The sequence below is a fragment of the Lissotriton helveticus genome, chromosome 5_1, assembly GCF_964261635.1.
Source record: "Lissotriton helveticus chromosome 5_1, aLisHel1.1, whole genome shotgun sequence".
NCBI classification, from domain to species: domain Eukaryota; kingdom Metazoa; phylum Chordata; class Amphibia; order Caudata; family Salamandridae; genus Lissotriton; species Lissotriton helveticus.
The window spans coordinates 1224069156-1224085718 of record NC_136065.1 but is presented as its reverse complement, the minus strand read 5'-3'; the positions used below and the strand labels follow the sequence as shown (position 1 = coordinate 1224085718).

Here is a 16563-nt window from a genome sequence, read left to right as displayed (position 1 = left end):
AAATAGCAACTAAACATGATAAAGTGCAAGACTTGGTGCATTCACGGAATAAGTTCACAAGGCCTGGTGACTATGACTATGGTGGAGTTATCTGACACATGGTTCTTCATGACAGGCTATTTCCAAGAACTTAACAAATTTACCAATTAGTTTTGGGCGCTGGGGTTAAAACATGCGATATGGCTTCCCTGCACATTCGTATGTTTCTGTCATTGAAACTGCATGTGCCCCGTTAGGCCTGGAACTTCATTAGAGTTTACAGTGTTTTGTTTCCTCAGACAGGGTAACAGGCCTGGCAGTTTGTGCATTGCTCTTGTATATCTAAGAACTGTACCAGAAATAGGGATATATACCCTCATATCTTTCTGTCTGTGTTGATGATGGAGGGTATGGTCTTCATACAAGAGTCTGGAGCCACTTACGTAGGAGATACGTTCTTTGTTTTAGGCTGTTGGGTTACACCAACTGTGCTTAGGCCTTTGTCAGAGATCCCTCCTCCCTTCACCTCCCTAGCTTCCATCCCAGACCACACACCAAACATTCTATTACATCATTCACTCTCAGCATTCCAGACAGCAGCTCAGACATACACGGAATGGGAACACACAAGATACTACACACCTCCTTTTTAATGGAAACCGTAAAACAAAGAACAGCCATTCCCTCGCATATGAAAGTACAAGTTCAGTCATTCAAAATCACTCAAACTCCAACATGTCTAGATTACACGTTCAGAGCACAACAACCTGTTAAACTCTCCAATACCTATGCAGAGACACAAAGGCAATAGGAGTCAGAGAAAGTCTGCTGCTGGTCGAGACATAAGACTCCCCACACCTCATGCTAAACAAAGAAACAAGACAACAACTAGGTTGTGACTACCAATGCACAATGGTCCAAGACATGCAAGTCTTGCATCCTCCTTGGATATGAGGCCCTACCCCAATTGTCTGCACACTCACAATGATGCAACGCACATTTGCATACAGGACATGTAATGGACGTTGATTAACCAAAATGTCAGGGGTCACGGAAGTAACGTCACATAAGCATTGACCTTAATGAAATCACAGTAAGTGACATTATGTGACCCATGACCCTGATATTTTTCCCAGGAACGCATGCCACATAAAATTAATATCCAATAGTTGACATAATAACTGCGTGATTAGCAGAACAACATAACACAGATAAATGTCTATTTTAGATACTGCCTGTATTATGGTGCTGATTTGATCTTTGAAAGTTCTGGGGCATAATTCTTGCACTGAATTCTAGTGAAGTAGCAAATTTAATAAGCCAGACCTCTTTTCCCATGAGAGAGAATTTTTTTAAATGAACTGGTTGAAAGAGTGCATTTTAAAGAACAATTTTCACATACATTTGAGAAAAAGCCCTAGGCAGTGAAAGGATACTCATTAAATATTCAAATCCTATCCTTTCATAATGTGCCATGCCAATGAAACCTGACGTTCCCCAGGAGTTGACCCCATTTTTTTCAAAATGCGCTATTAAAAATTACCCATAACCCATAGATGTCATGGGTGCCCCCTTATATTAAAATTGCATGAAATATGCCATTGCCAGAATGTTGCAATTTATGCCATCCATATACCATAGGTGACCCTTATGTCAAAATTACCACAGTCTGTCAGAGCCAGCATTTTGTCATGGTTTCCACCGTCTTAAAAACAGGTTGTCCGCCTTTAGGATAAAAATTACCTCCAGGGGGCTAGTACAGCATCTTACCGCTGTTCTCCACATGTTAAGAATTTCCTCATATATGCCAGTATTGTTCCACAGGAGCACTCAATGCCAATAATTCCTATAATATGTCAGTAGCAGTATTTTACCATTGGTGCCCTTACTACCAAGAATTACCCCCAGTGTGCCAGTGTCAATATTTTGTCACAGGTGTCTGTCATGCTAAAAACAGCCTCAATTATGCCACCTCCAGTATTTTGCCCTGGGTGCCTCTTTAAGACAGTATTAACCTTCAATATGTCAGGGCCAACAACAAACTCCCAAGCATCACATCACATTCCCATTCACACTCACTCAATCTCACACCCATTCTCTCACTCACACCCAGTCTCACTCGCGCTCACTTACATTCTCTTACACAGATTTGTATTTGTTCTCACTTACTTACATTCACTGTTAATCATCACAACAACACTGTGTCCTCAAACATCCACCTCAGTTTACAAAACTGCAAAGCATACCAAACTCCCACACCCTCTCCATTTTCCCAAGCAAGACACACCACCCCACAGTGACAATTCGCTGTTCCACACACTCACACACAAAAGAGCAGCAGAGCACTCCAACACGTCCCACACCCAGTTACATTAGCTAACCAACCAACATGATCAAGTACCAGGCAGCAGAAAGCAATTAATCAGAACCCAACACAATACCCTATACAAACTGCACCAAAACAACTTGGGACGTCTTATGAGCACAATGGTGACAGCCTCAAGTAGACAAATACTGAAACGGTATTGACATAACACAACTATCAAACACCACAGCATACCAGCAATAGAACCATTGACACCAGTAAACATCAGCAGGTAAAGTACTCCCCTACAATACACATGGGGTAACTCAAACACTACCATTCAAACACAATACTGACCAGCTCCATTAAGTATATCTGAATAAAATGCACCACAACACAATCACAATCATACTGTGCCTCCTGCTAAATATTCCATTTGTACAGGATGATAACTCAAGCAAAACGTGTGGCTATCACCTATAACCACATGTGATATTTCACTTCCCCCAATACGATAATCCTCCTTGCGACACAGTACCTCTCTTCTCCAACATCGCACCCATGGGGTACTCCCCCAGGCATTTTCTCACGAGAGGGTGCTAAACTTCCCCAACTTAGCACATCATGGGGTACTTTCCCATGCAACTTCTCACAATAGCAACTTAGCACACTACTGGATACTCCCCATGCAACTTCTCATGACAGGGTACACTTCTTCAGATTCATATACTAGATGGTACACCCCATAAACCCTTTACAGCTCTTTGCCCAGTTCACATCAACAGATATACAAGTATACTACACTTGTATCTCTTGTAATGGAGTAGTACTTTACCCCGGAACTGTGGCACTTAAGTACACACAAGCAGCATGTACCTACACAAAAACACATTCAGATGGGTACTACACTTTTTTCCTCACACTGCTAACTAGACTCCATGTGGAATTGAATGTAAACGGTCATACATTACTCCCATAACAACCTACAGGTGAATTATAAAAACTTCCCAACCTGCCTTACTGCACTTAGCAATAAGCCCACCATAATAATAACACAAGCATCAGCATGGCAATGGGTCTTGCATTTAAGCGAGTTTGGGCTAGTAGCATTGTAAATGACAATGCCTTTTATTTATGTTTTGGTTTTTAAAACATAAATAAAAGGCATTGTCGTTTGGAATGCCAATAGCTTAAAGTTTCTCAAATGCGAGACCTATTGCATTCCAAATGCTTGAAGGCATCACTGAGTTGCCCCTTTCTCTCTCCCATGGCCCCTGAAGAGCTCCCCGTTTGCTACAAGTTAAATAAACAAGGCGGTGGTCACAACTACGCACGTGAGCCCCTCCTGCCCTCCTGCAGTAAGAGAAACTCATTAAAGAAAACAATGCTTACAGACTATATAAGACATACCGTGTAGCAACAGAAGTAAAGGGGCCAGTCCTCATGGGAGGTTAGAAATGAAGACAAGGCGGTACTAAGGAGGGACTAACAAGCCTAATAACGAATCAGAAGCCAGCATTTACGAAGGACAATGACACAAGCCAATGACAAATATGGGCAGAGATTGAGCAGGGCTTCAAGTACATACTCTAATACAGCACGGCTCGCAGAGCAGCGCATGTGCTGCCCACGCTCAACGTAAAAAACTACAATTCTTAAAAACCAGAAGTCTACTTGCATGGAAACGTACTAAGCCAACACATGTTTTACTAATAAGTTGTTTATTGCCCATGTCAATAACAGACAAATTGCTACGCAATCTAAGAACATCACAATTAGTGGGAAACGAGGCACATTTCTAAACTGAAGCACATCGAATAATAGGAAATCGATTAACGCCAAATAACCCTACTAATTAATTAGCTGAAAGTCATATTGTAAAATCGCAATTAAAAACATGCCAGGCAGGTGATGTTTTGACTTCCCATGTTTTGTAATGTAGTATAGTTTAAAACAATACTGTCTTATTTCTACCTCCAATGTCGCTGAAGATAGTTCTACATATTTTTAAATTACACAGGAAACATTGAGTATTGTTCCTCCAACATCTCCAGACTTGACCAATCAGACAGTTTACTACTGTTCTTCATGATGTCATAGTATACATATAGAGTGCCTCCGCTCCGATACCCAGGTCTCGATCCAAGTCAGAGGCGAGGCTCTCACAATCAAGCTGCACTACCATTTCCCCAAACTCCAGAACTAGCTCTTCCAGCACGGACTGACTCCCCCCAGAGAGGAAAGTCCCCCTTTGCCTGGTGCTGCGTACTGTTACAATACCTGTCCATCACCTTGACCACAGTGCTAGCAGGAGCCACACCATGTCCACTGTTCACTCCGAGCTGGGTGCCATAAAATATGTGGAATGAACACAGGACTCTCCATAGCATGGACTAACTAGCCTGTCCCAAGGTCAATTGAAAAATCCTACTGGGCACTCACCAACTCTTTTCCTTATGTCACTGTTGAATGTATTAAAAGAAGGCGATTTTCCCCTCTCTCAATAGTACTGTCACCACAAGGCTGTCCTTCTAACACAATCTCCATAACATCACCCTTAAGCTTAGTACCATAGACAGCGACACATCACTTTAGTTTATAGCTGCTCCCAGGTGGTTACTTGTCCTTGACAGCTGCCCACCTTCCCACCCTCTTTACTGGGCTCCTACCTGCCAACAGCTTGAATTGACACCACTAGTTGGTGGATTTGAGGGTGGGCAGTCCTAATTAAGGGCGTGATTACAATTTTGATGGTGTGGGAGCAGGCAGCAGGCCACCGTCCCGCTCCAGCACTGCCAAACTCGACCACCAGCCACCTGCCAGATTACGAGTTTTCTCGTTGTCTGACAGAAAGTCTTTGGGGTTCCCACAGGGGTGCCTTTGAAAATAGCATCGCAATGGGAACGCCAAAGCCCTTTCCTGCATGGCATGGTCTGTTTAGCTCATGCCGTGCAGGAAAGGGGGTGCATGCAGACAGGTGGGCACATGGTGTGCCCCCTGCAATCCCCCAAGGGTCCAGAGACAACAGAGGGCCCTATAGGGCCCTCTTTGTTTCCTCACCACCAGAATTTCGTGTTTCATGGCATGAACACCGTCATAAAATCCTACCAGTGAGGAAAACTCATAATATGCTTAGCGGTGCTGCAGCGGGCAGGGAATGTGGTTCCCTGGCATTTGCAGCGGTCCCCTGTAGGTTCGATCACTTTAGTTATAATACAGCAGTCGGACCACTGGTGCAGCCGTCTCCGACCGCCATCGCACCTCTGCCACGGGTTTGGTGGTCTTTGTAATCAGGCCGTTAGTCCTCCAGAGTCAGAGGGCCATCATCTTTCTCAAGACAGACCTCCTCTTCTGCCAGAAATGGCTCTCAAATGCCGCCAGAGTTAGGGTGACCAACCGTCCGTAAATTTCACGGACCGTTCGTAAATTGGACCTCACGTCCGTTGTCCGTGAGGATCCTTTTTACGGACGCCTTTTGTCCGTAATTTGGGCCTTGCAGGGAACAGAGCTGTTCCCTGTGAGAGGCCTCAGCTCCCTGATGGGGCCGGGCCGCCAGGCACCAGCGCAAGAGCAGCCCCACCCGCCCATTGTCATTCTGTGTGGGGCTGATAGCCACATACAGAATGACAATAGGGCAGTTTGGGCTGCTAACATCGCCTGTCATTCCTGCTGAGTTCAAAGCTGCCCACAGGATCTCAAAGTCTACCAAAGCCTAAATGTGTTTTCTTTTCCATAAGCATAGATGGTGTTTGATACAAATCTGTGTGCAATAATGTTAATTTTAATGGCACATTAAGTGATAAGGTGACGCCTACATTCGAAAAAGCGTTTCTGTGTAAACTATCAAGAGACCTTTTGCAAATCTAAAAAAATGCAGCGTAGTTAATGAGCAAAAGAAAAAAGAAAGTTAAGCAGAGAGTGGGGCTGCTGGCCCCCATTTGAAGCATTTGGAAACAAACAAACAGAGGCATTTGCACTTCTGAAAGGACCGTGAGTGGGCTTGAAGGCTCTCCTGCCCCTCTCACACTTTCGGAACTCGGCCTGCTTATGAAAATGAGGATACTGAGGCTTTAAAAGCGCATTTAAACCCTTAAGTAAATGAAACCCATAAGTTCTCAATTTGTAAACAAAAAAATGAGTGCCAGTGCTCTCTTCAGGAGGCGTCTGCAGCTTACACCCCACATTGCCCCTGCCATGCTGCTGGTGATAATACAATGCATTTACCACACATCACACTCCTACAACTGTGAGAATTTGGATATTTTAGGCCACCAAAGTTATAAGAATGGCTTGAGCTGCAGGTAATAGCCATTTTTAATGAATATTGGATTAATAATTAACTGTTAACCCCCATCCCACCACACATCTTGCTTTAGGAACTACAGCAGGGGTGAAGTTCTTGATGGGCCTCTTCTGTCTGCAACTCTGTAGACAAAGTCTCAGCTCATAATTAATGTGAAAAGGTGGGTGAGTAAGTGAAATAATTGGTAAATGGCTGGATGGATTAGTGAAAGGATGAATGAATGAGTGAAAGGGAGAATGGATGGATAATGAGAGGATGGATGGATGAGTGAGTGGAAGGATGGATGGGGGTATATAGATGGATGTATGGGTAGATGGATGGTTAAAAGGGTGGATGGATCAGTGAAAGGATGGATGGATGAGTGAAAGGATGGATGATGGGCGAGTGGATGGTTGAGAAAAATGATGGATGGATTGATGAATTGATAAGTGAAAGGATGGATACATGAGTGAAGGGTGGTTATAAGGATGGATGAGTGAGTGAAAAGGAGGGTAGATGGACAAAAGGATGGATAGATGATTGAAAAGGAGGATGGATGAGAGAAAGGATGGATGGATGTGTGAAAGGATGGATGAGTGATGGGGTCAATGGATGGATTCATGAGCGTACGAATAAATGGATGAGTGTGTGGGTGGGTGAAGGGTGGATGGAAGGATGGGTGGCTAAGTGAAAGGGGAATGAGAGAGAAAGGGAGAATGGATGGATGGATGAGTAAATGCAGTGGTGAATGGTTGGCCTGAATGGATGGGCGAATAGCTGCATGGATGAGTGAAAAGAAGAATGTAAAGATGGATGAGTGAAAGAATGCACACATGAGTGAAAGGGAGGGTGAAGAGCTTGAAGAAAGGATGGATGAGTGAAAGGTTTTAATGAGTGGACGGAAGAGTGACTGGGTGGGTGGATGAGAAAGTGAAAGGATGACTGGATGGGTGAAAGGGTAAATGGTTGGATGAATGAGTGAATGGATGGATGTGTAGAAGAGTGGATGGAGGAGTGAAAGGATGGCTTGGGTGAAAGGGTAAATGGCTGGATGGATGGATGAATAAATGGATGGATGGGTGGAAGGATGGATGAGTGGAAGAGTTGAAGGATGAGTGAAAGGATGGATTTGGTGAAAGGGTGAATGGATGGATGAGTGAAAGGGTGGATGGAGGGACGAATGTGTGAAAAGATGGATGGAAGGATAGATGATGGATAGGTTTGCAAATGGTTGAAAAGGTTTGATATCGATGGGCACAAAGACGGAAGGACAGAATAAAGACTGAATGATGGATGAAAGAATTAATAGATGACAGAATGTACATTTAAAATGGTGGATATCAGGGGTCTGATGAAAGGATGAATGGCTAGATCCTTGGACAAGAGATCTCTTCTGGGGAGGGTTGTGATGACTTACTTTGCTTTCTTGGTGCCGTAAGAGCTTTATTTCAAAGTGGGAGGTATTTACAACTTCTGGCTACTCCCTTTCTTATGTGTTCCTATTCTGTATTTGCTGTGTGCTTACGTGTGGGATCTATACATCATGCATATGACATTTTGAGTCACACCCAACTGGTACCTGAATGTTACACTCGTAATTGTAAATGTTTGCATGTTTTGTTTTAGGTGTGAAGTTTTAGGTGAAATGTGAAGTTTTAGAGAGAGCCTCATAGTGCCATGAGCTGTGCTTGAGATGTATATTGTGTTTGTAGCAATGGGCAAGACGTCAAAAATAAACTATGTGATAATATGTCGACAGCGCCTTCTTTAAGAAAGTTGCAGGGAAAAGCACTTTTGTGACTTCCGTCAGCTAGTGCAACTCTCTGCAAAGCCCCCTTAAGCAGAGTCAGATTCCATATTTTAAGTTCCTCTTGCTGAAACACCTGTAATGCGTTTCCTGTAGTGGGTTCATCACAGCAATCCTCCCTTTAGTTCACCTATTCATGCTGCTTTACATCTCACAATGGCACGCAGATATGAGATGCTGGTAACAAAGTCTGTCCGAGCAGATTTTCCTGACCGCTTCTCTCACCAAACATGCCTGCGTAGGACCAGGAGTTGTAAGCAAAATATCAGACTGGACAACCCAGTGCGGTAACCATATAAATAGATTATTATCATATGAAATACCCCAAGACCTGCACAGTTGCTCAAAGCTGCGCACATACCAAACAAGCATTGGAAATGCAATAGGTCTCGCAGCATTAGAGTTAGTGCATTTAGAATTGCCAACAAGGAAAAGGGGCACGGTTAGCAGCAGGAGACAGCCAATGACGAGACTAAGCCCCAGCGAAACCTTTTGTAAATAACTCCCTTTCACTGTGTATGTTTACAGACTTAGCAATTTGTTCCGCAATCTCTTTCACGTGGGATCGCAATATGCACTGGGCGCATTACCCAGAGGCATATCTATCAGGAGTGAAGCAGGTGCAGTGACACCGGGGCTCAGCAGTTTAAAGGGCCCGTCCCCCCTACTTATTGCTGATTTTTGTTACCAAATCAGGACATGGAGAGATGGTGTGGTGCATTCTCCTTTCTTGCATTCGGGCCCCTGGCACCCTGGTTACTGCTCTGCTGGTAGTACCACAAGTCAGGGCACATTTCCGCGAAGGAAATCTGTGCGACATTGTGTAAAAGTACACAAGCTGTTTTTACATATATGCTGTGTAAAGCATGGATGTGTGAATAATGAGTTCTTGTTTATCCAGGGATGCAGAATCGAAAAAAACGTAGTGATTTCGGGCACGCACATGTCCTTTACAAGTCAGTTCTTGACTGTTTGGGTATCGGAACAGGGAGGAGGGATGGCTGTCAGATCTGGTGTTGAAACCCAGGAAGAGGTGTTTGGTGGGTCCGAGGGAGCACCTGAAAGACAAAAGTACCCAAGCTGAATGTGGCCTGGTGCCAGGGGGTCAGACCCAGCAGGGAGAACTGATCTGCTGAGCAAGTCGGCATACTGAGACAACACCTATCCGGGGCTAAGTGAACTAGGGAGGGTGAGAGATGGGAGAGGGGCGAAAGAAGAGAAAACAATAGTTGGGGAGGGACTCGAACAGTAGGTGAAGAAAAACAGTGGAGCGGGAGTAAGAGACAAGCATAATCATGGTGGGTGAGAGATAGGAACAGGGGGAGGGGGCAAGGGGGAGTGATGGAAACAAAGTGGAGGGTTTGAGGTGGGACCAGGGTGGAGGGGTGAGAAGAGGTTGGAGGTGATGAGAGATGGGAGAGGGTAAAAGTGAGAGATGGGTGGAGGGTGAGTGATGAGAAGAGGGTGCAAAGATGAGAGGAAGACAATAGTGAGGTGGATGTGACATATAGGAGCCGGGTGCAGAGGCTGAGGTCGGGGTACAGGGCGCAGAGTTAAGAAAGAAACAATAGTGTGAGGTGACAGGAGAGGGAAAGGAACCGGACGGATGAGTGAGAGAAATAAAGAGCAGTGGGCGAGGAGTTCAGATTGGGACAGTGCGGAGGTTGAGGTGGATGAGGTGAGAAAGAAACAAGCGGATGGAGAAGAGATGTTTGGGGTAGTAATAGGCACCGTAAAGGAAGGGTAAGGGTTGATGGGTGAAGGATCAGTGGATAGGTGAGGGACTGACGGATAAACCGGCGAGAGTCCCGGTCGGGGTGATTGACGGGTAGAATGGAGAGAGAGGATGCGAGCGGATTAGGAGAAGCAGTTAAGAAAAGTGAGAGAGGCGGGTGCAGAGGTGAGAGCGATAGGTGGATGGGGGACTGCGGGAGGGAGCGGAGGGCCGATGGGTGAGTACACAAATTGAGGGATGAAAAGCAGAGGAGTGACTACTTGGGGAGGAATGAGCGGTTGGAAAGTGTTAAGGGGTGGGAGGAGGAGTGGAACGGTCCAGTGGTCGAAAGAAGTGTGGTTGAGTAGACAGAGCCAGGGTGGAGCGGTAGTGCATGGCTGACAGTGGTGAAAGGGGGAGACCTGCAAAAATGTTGTGATGGGCGGTGGGGGAGGCAGGGTAAAAGTGTGAGCGGCTTAGGCAGGACGAAAGGCAGAAGTGTGTGGGAAGAAGTTAAGAGAAACTAGTAAAGGCTATAAACCTCCGATGTTTGGCATTCTGTAGCCCCACGGACAGAAATACGCAGGGAAGAACACGCTTGTGAAAGAACATGCTGACCAGTTAGAATAGAACAAGTGAAAGCGGGATGTAAGTAGGGGGGAGGAGAAGTCTGGGCAGGCAGGATGACTCAGGGGAGGGGGCGGAGCGGGGCAGAGCGGCATGTGGGTGTGAAGAAGCCGGGCCTTTGAAGTGAAGCTAAGCTTCACTTCAAAGGTGTCGGAGGAATGCGGGCGGCTGTGCACGCGCTTTTAAGCTCAATGCACATGCGCATTGAGCTTAAAAGTCACGGGCACTGCAAGGAATCGCCACGATTCCTTGCAAGTTAGATAAAGAGTCGATGAGCCCCTATAGTCTCGCTTGCTCGATGCGCATGCGCATCGACAGGCGAGACCTAAAAACCTGGAAGTGCACTATTGTCTCAACTTAATATAATCTTTTTTTGACTTGTACTTAAGTGGTTGTCTATTTACACACTTTTATACTATCGTGCAACTTCCTCTGTCTGTAAAGCTTGCCTTTTGTCCCAAAGTTTTGTCCTGAATTTTGAACCCTTGTCCTGAATTGTTACACTTACCGTCCTGAATTTGCACTCATGCCAGTTGGTCACCCTAGCCAGAGTCTTGCTGCATTTTCACCAAGGTCCTTAACAACTTGTTAAAATGTTGATGCTGGAACTGCTTAACACTGATTAGAGTCAGTAATGAGATCACAGCTCTTCGGTTACGAATATCATGATCGCAGAGAACATGACATTGAATATTTATGCAGATACACTTACACATGCACACATCAGGTATTATATAAGGTTTAGTGGTAAGTGGGAATATCAGGTAGTAACCGAGGCCTAAAGGAACGATGATAACACAATAGCCTTAGTTTCTGTGGTTTCTGACCTCTGAGATAGTATGCCTCTCTTTTACTTCTGGGTTTGCCTGCTGTACCCGCCACAGTGATGTCTATACCTTCACCCGCAGATCACACCTTTGACCTCATCTGTGATCTAAGACTTTGCTCGTGGCCTCCCCCTCTATGATGTAAGATCATACCTGTGGCCCCACCCTCTGTGAAATAGACCTCTACTTGAGATAGCACACCTTCTGTGATGTCAGACCATACGTCCGTCCTCAGTCACCATGTGTGATGTAAGACTCTGCTTAAGGTCAATCATATTCTGTGAGGTCAAACCTTCCCTGCATCCTCACCATGTGTAATGTCCTCCCTGCCTACTGCCTCACCCACTGTGAGGTCGGACTGTGCCTGCAGCATCCACCTCTGCTGCTGACCCATCGAGTGTGATATCCGAGTGTGCCTGTGGCCTCTCTCTGTGGTGCCAGTCTCTCCTGCCAGCATCATCCTGTGAGACACTGCTTCCACCTGTAATCTCTCACTGTGGCGTCAGTGTGTACACCCAGCCTTGTCCTCTGTGATATTCAGATTCAATCACTTCAAAAAGTGTATTTCTTTCACATGTGGATCCATATAATATTACTGCATCAGATTATATCCCTGCATCTCGAGGCATTTATTAAAAGTGCTCGTTTTAAAACATGCACTTAGAAAGATTCATTATTGGGTCTGGCTAGGGCACCTCCCTCTGTCTATCCGGCTCTGCTTGTAAACTCATCGGGTGCGACCTGTGAGTCTGCGGCGGCGGCGGCCTCTCCCTCTGCGCTGCACGGATGAAACCTGAGGCAGAGTTCGAGATACCTTATTCTACACTGGTGAGGCGCTGAAAGCGAGACGCCCCCACCTCCGAGCCCCTCACTCCCGTGGGAGCAGGCCGTGGGTACCCTGTGCCCCCCTTTTCAGAAGCGTCACTCTCGTGGGAGCAGGCTGTAGCCGGTGCAACCACATTTCAGAAACGATTATGCCAGCAGGGCGATTTTATATATATATATATATATATCCAACAATAAGCCCTTTCACTGTCGACGCAAGCCTTCCAGCGCAAAGTACTGGAGCTCCGGCCATACACTGCAGCGCGCCTTACCTGTCCGCCCTGAAAGACTCCAAGTTTTTAAGTTAAAAAAGTTTTCTGAAAGTATCCATGATGCTGCCAAGGTGCACAAGATCAAAGGTGCGGCCCGTGAGTGCGCAGTGTCCACATTCGCCGCCGCCGCCGCGGCCTGCGGACGAGAGGCCTCCCGGGCTCGGTGAGACCCGTGTGGCGGCTGGCGCTCTGTGCTCGGGTCTGCTGCCCACCTCCCCCCAGGGGGCGTAGTGAGCGGACGTCACATGCCGAGGTTTCTATAAATGTGACCTGGCTCGCGCCAGCGAACTCAAGGCTACTTGGCAGTGAGGTGTGAGGAACCTGAGCCCAGCGCCTCGGACGGAGGGGCGGGGGAGGAGGCGCTGCACGCGGAGGGAGAGGCGCTTCGATGATGGTGGCAGCAAGCCACATGGGGGGCGCGGGGGCACCCTCACTTGGAGGAGGGAAGGAGGTGGTGGACAGAGGTAGGTGTTAGGCAACTCGCTGCTCACCAGGGCGGGCAGGGAGGGGGGGAGGGGGGACGACGAGATTTCGGATAGTGAAAGGCGACGTCGTTGCCAGGGTTCACACGTATGGCTTAGTGTATAGAAGCAGTAGTCAACTCAAGTTCAAAGCAACTTTATTTAGACCAATGGTCTTTAAACGTATTTAAAACTACATTAATACAAATTATAAAATCACCATTCTTAAAACATTATAAAAATTTCAAGTAAAAAACACTCAATTGTCCTTTCCACAATACATATACACAGATCACCTAAAACTATAAAACAATCTTTCAGCTATATTCACTTTTGAGGAATTCTTTAACTTTTTGAATAAACTTCCCTGTGGCACAGGCTATGTCCAAGGTACTCATTTCCGTTAAAAGGTTTATTGCCTGGCCTCTAGTTATTACATCGTACTTTTTAAAAATCGGGCACAAAAGTTATTTTGGTATATCTACAACCTTCAGACAATCTAGTAATATATGCAAAATGTCACAAGTTGTTCCCAAGGTGCAGCCACACTTACCCTTATTATCAATCATAAGTCATTTTACTGTGCTATTGACGTAGCAAGGGTTCACCCCAATTCTTAACCTTAATATTTCCCTTCTTAACCAGCGGCATGGTAACCTAGCAATGTAGCGAACTGTTGTTCGTTTTGCCATGCAGTGGCCATAAAACCTACATAACTTTTCTGTAAGAGGTCCTGTGCTCGGGAAATCTCATTTCCCCGGGCCCTAAATTCTATCTCAATTTGGAGGGTCTGGCGGCACAACTTAACCCTCAGTTTGCCACACACTTTACTAATGATAGCTCTTATGCCTTTTGCCCATGTTAGCTCACTCTTTAATATCTCGCTTCTGCACCATTGTGAAATTTTAAAATCTTCACCCATTCCCCGGCACTGCCAGAAACGTAATAAGGTCATAAAAACTGAAGAAGCAGTAGTACTGCAGCGTTATATAGCGCTAACTATCCCTACGTGGGTCACTAAAGCGCTTGCCTACATGGGCAGTATGCTACACCATGTAGAGTGTGTGGTTGGAAGACTTTTGTCTGGGTGTTGAACCTGTGTGGAAGGGTTTCCGTATCCTGTGTTATGGCCACAGAGGGTTCAGTGATGGTGCTATGGGACGTGGTGCTTAGAAGTATGGTGGCTGAAGGAGTGTGAGCTAAAGGCGCTCAGATACCTCACTAGCTTACCAAACAAAGCGACCTGGGCGGGTGAAAAGCTGGATATATACATCATGGTATGTATTTCATTTGGCCCAGCAACAATTTTAAGGTAAATTTGTTTTTTATATTAAGCTATTTCGAGTGATGCTTACACAAAAGCACCTTTTTACACTTCCTGGACTGTCTTATCCAGTTCAACACCAATTGAATACATTGTAAATTCAACATTGACCAACAGTGTCACCTCCTGTGTCAATGCGAATTCATTGGAATAAAATAAGAAACGTTGAACATAATACAATATTTCATTCGACAAAGTGGTCACTGGGGTGATAAAGGAACAGGAAAGTTTCCCGCAACAAACCACTCTGGGGATTCATCACTAATGATGCGAGCGCTGAGAGCTAGAATAATGTAGATCATAAAATGAATCAGTACATTCATTATGTATTCGAAGTGCAATCTCAGCAGTGAATAAAATAGGGTCAGCCACACCGATACACAAATTTGTCACGTCGTTGTAACACATCTGCTCTGTGCAGCATAGCATACATAACAGGACAGTAACAAACACACTCGAGGACACAGCACAAGTATTTCTCTTTGGTAAATGCTTAGTGGGAGTAGCAGTGTGACCTGACCCTCTGCATGCACTGTAATTAGGCTGTACTGTTTTCAGGTTTTATTCCTTTGTAGATCTCAGTGGTGTTTTGTCAGTGTTCCAAATCTTTTGAAATCAGAGCTTACCCACTTGTATACCAAAGTTACATTGTGCTGGCCCCTTCAGAAACAAAGAAAGTAAGAAAGAAAGATAGATAGACAAGCATTGGCACAGCCGATAGGTCTCGCCTTTGGGACCTTATAAGTGTTCAGCCATGCAGCACATTATCCTGCGGGCTGTTCCACCAGGGATTGAAGAGCTATATTAATACTATTTTTGCAGTTCACAACGCCATCTTCATCCAAAAAAGATAATGTGCAATTGCTTGGCATGGCTCCTTTTGGGAAATGGAGGCAGAAATTAATAATCTACATCAGAGCATATATCTATACAACTCATAAAAGGTACAAGGTGTCTGAAAAGCTGATCCACTTGCATCAATTCAGTTGCACCACGGAGAGAGTCATGTCATTTTTTTTTTACTTTAATACTTTCAGAATGAGGAATTTTGCGCAGTTGCAATGTTGTGGAACTAAGGTGTGATGGGAAGAAGGGTAGACATGTGCACAACTTTTTTTACTTATTTACGTTACACAAATTAACAATTTGAGGGAAAGGATATAAAAGTGATTTGCCACTTATTCATACAATTTGCATACAATTTGCAAGTGAACAATTGCACCCAGGACCTCTCATTTGAGCCGGTGATGCCCCAAATTCTCAAGCGCGGCTGATCATAGTGATCCGAGAACTGTGTTGTGAGTGCGTTTCGTGCGCGTTTTGGGCATGGCCATAAAGATAGTATAGATGTCGCGTGCCCGTGTGACCCTAGTCGTGTGCGGCACATTCCCAAAAAGTCAGAAGACACAGGGTGAGGACTGGTGAAAGTGAGTTCGATTACCAGTAACATATATCAAAGATTTAAAATCCGGCTATTGCGTGCGGTTAAAAAACTACAGAGAAATATACATGGTTCGCATGCTAAAAGTGATTTAAAGGGGTATAGGGGATGCGATTAGCCCATGTTAGCCCAAAGTGGGGGGCGGGAGGGGGGGACCGGCGTGTTATATTAAAAACAAGAGACGGGGTGAAAGCACCTAAGAGTAGCATGTGTGTATTTACAAAGTATCTGCCTTCAATGATCTACATTAAAACAAGCGGTGTTGGCAGTGAGCACAGTAACGTTTGTCCCTAGTGACAGCAAGGGCCGGGGTGACAACGCCCATGGGCCGCATGATGTGTGAACAAATATATATCTGCCTATCGCGATCTGCGCTGTGGAGCGCGTTTCTAGTAAAGCAGAAGAACCGAGATGAGAGCGCCCAAGAGCAGCGTGCAGTCGGTACTAAAAATACTGCCTAACGTGATCTACGAGGTGAGATGGGTTCAAAGTGCTCTACAAACTCCGGGGTGAGAGTGCCCAAGTGCAGCTTACATATAACGATAGTGAAAGCGTTTGCGAAAGTGAAAGCGATTGCGATTGTAAAACAAACAAGCTGCATACAGGAAGCAGCATTTTCGTTGCTATGACAACAAAAGCATCGCAAGATGGCGTTGGACTGTCCACAGTCTGACAGCGCATTCTGTTTGCTATGGACAA

At 45.4% G+C, this 16563-nt stretch overlaps 1 protein-coding gene across 1 annotated transcript in view; it reads right to left on the bottom strand.

Annotated features, from left to right (window-relative positions):
- The window catches only part of TACC2 (transforming acidic coiled-coil containing protein 2), a 393192-nt gene extending 380377 nt beyond the window's left edge, over positions 1-12815 (bottom strand). Inside the window, exon 1 of the mRNA XM_078643946.1 lies at positions 12639-12815. The gene's annotated coding sequence lies outside the window, so the exon portion shown is untranslated. The remainder of the gene's footprint in view (positions 1-12638) is intronic.
- Positions 12816-16563: the final 3748 nt, after the last annotated feature.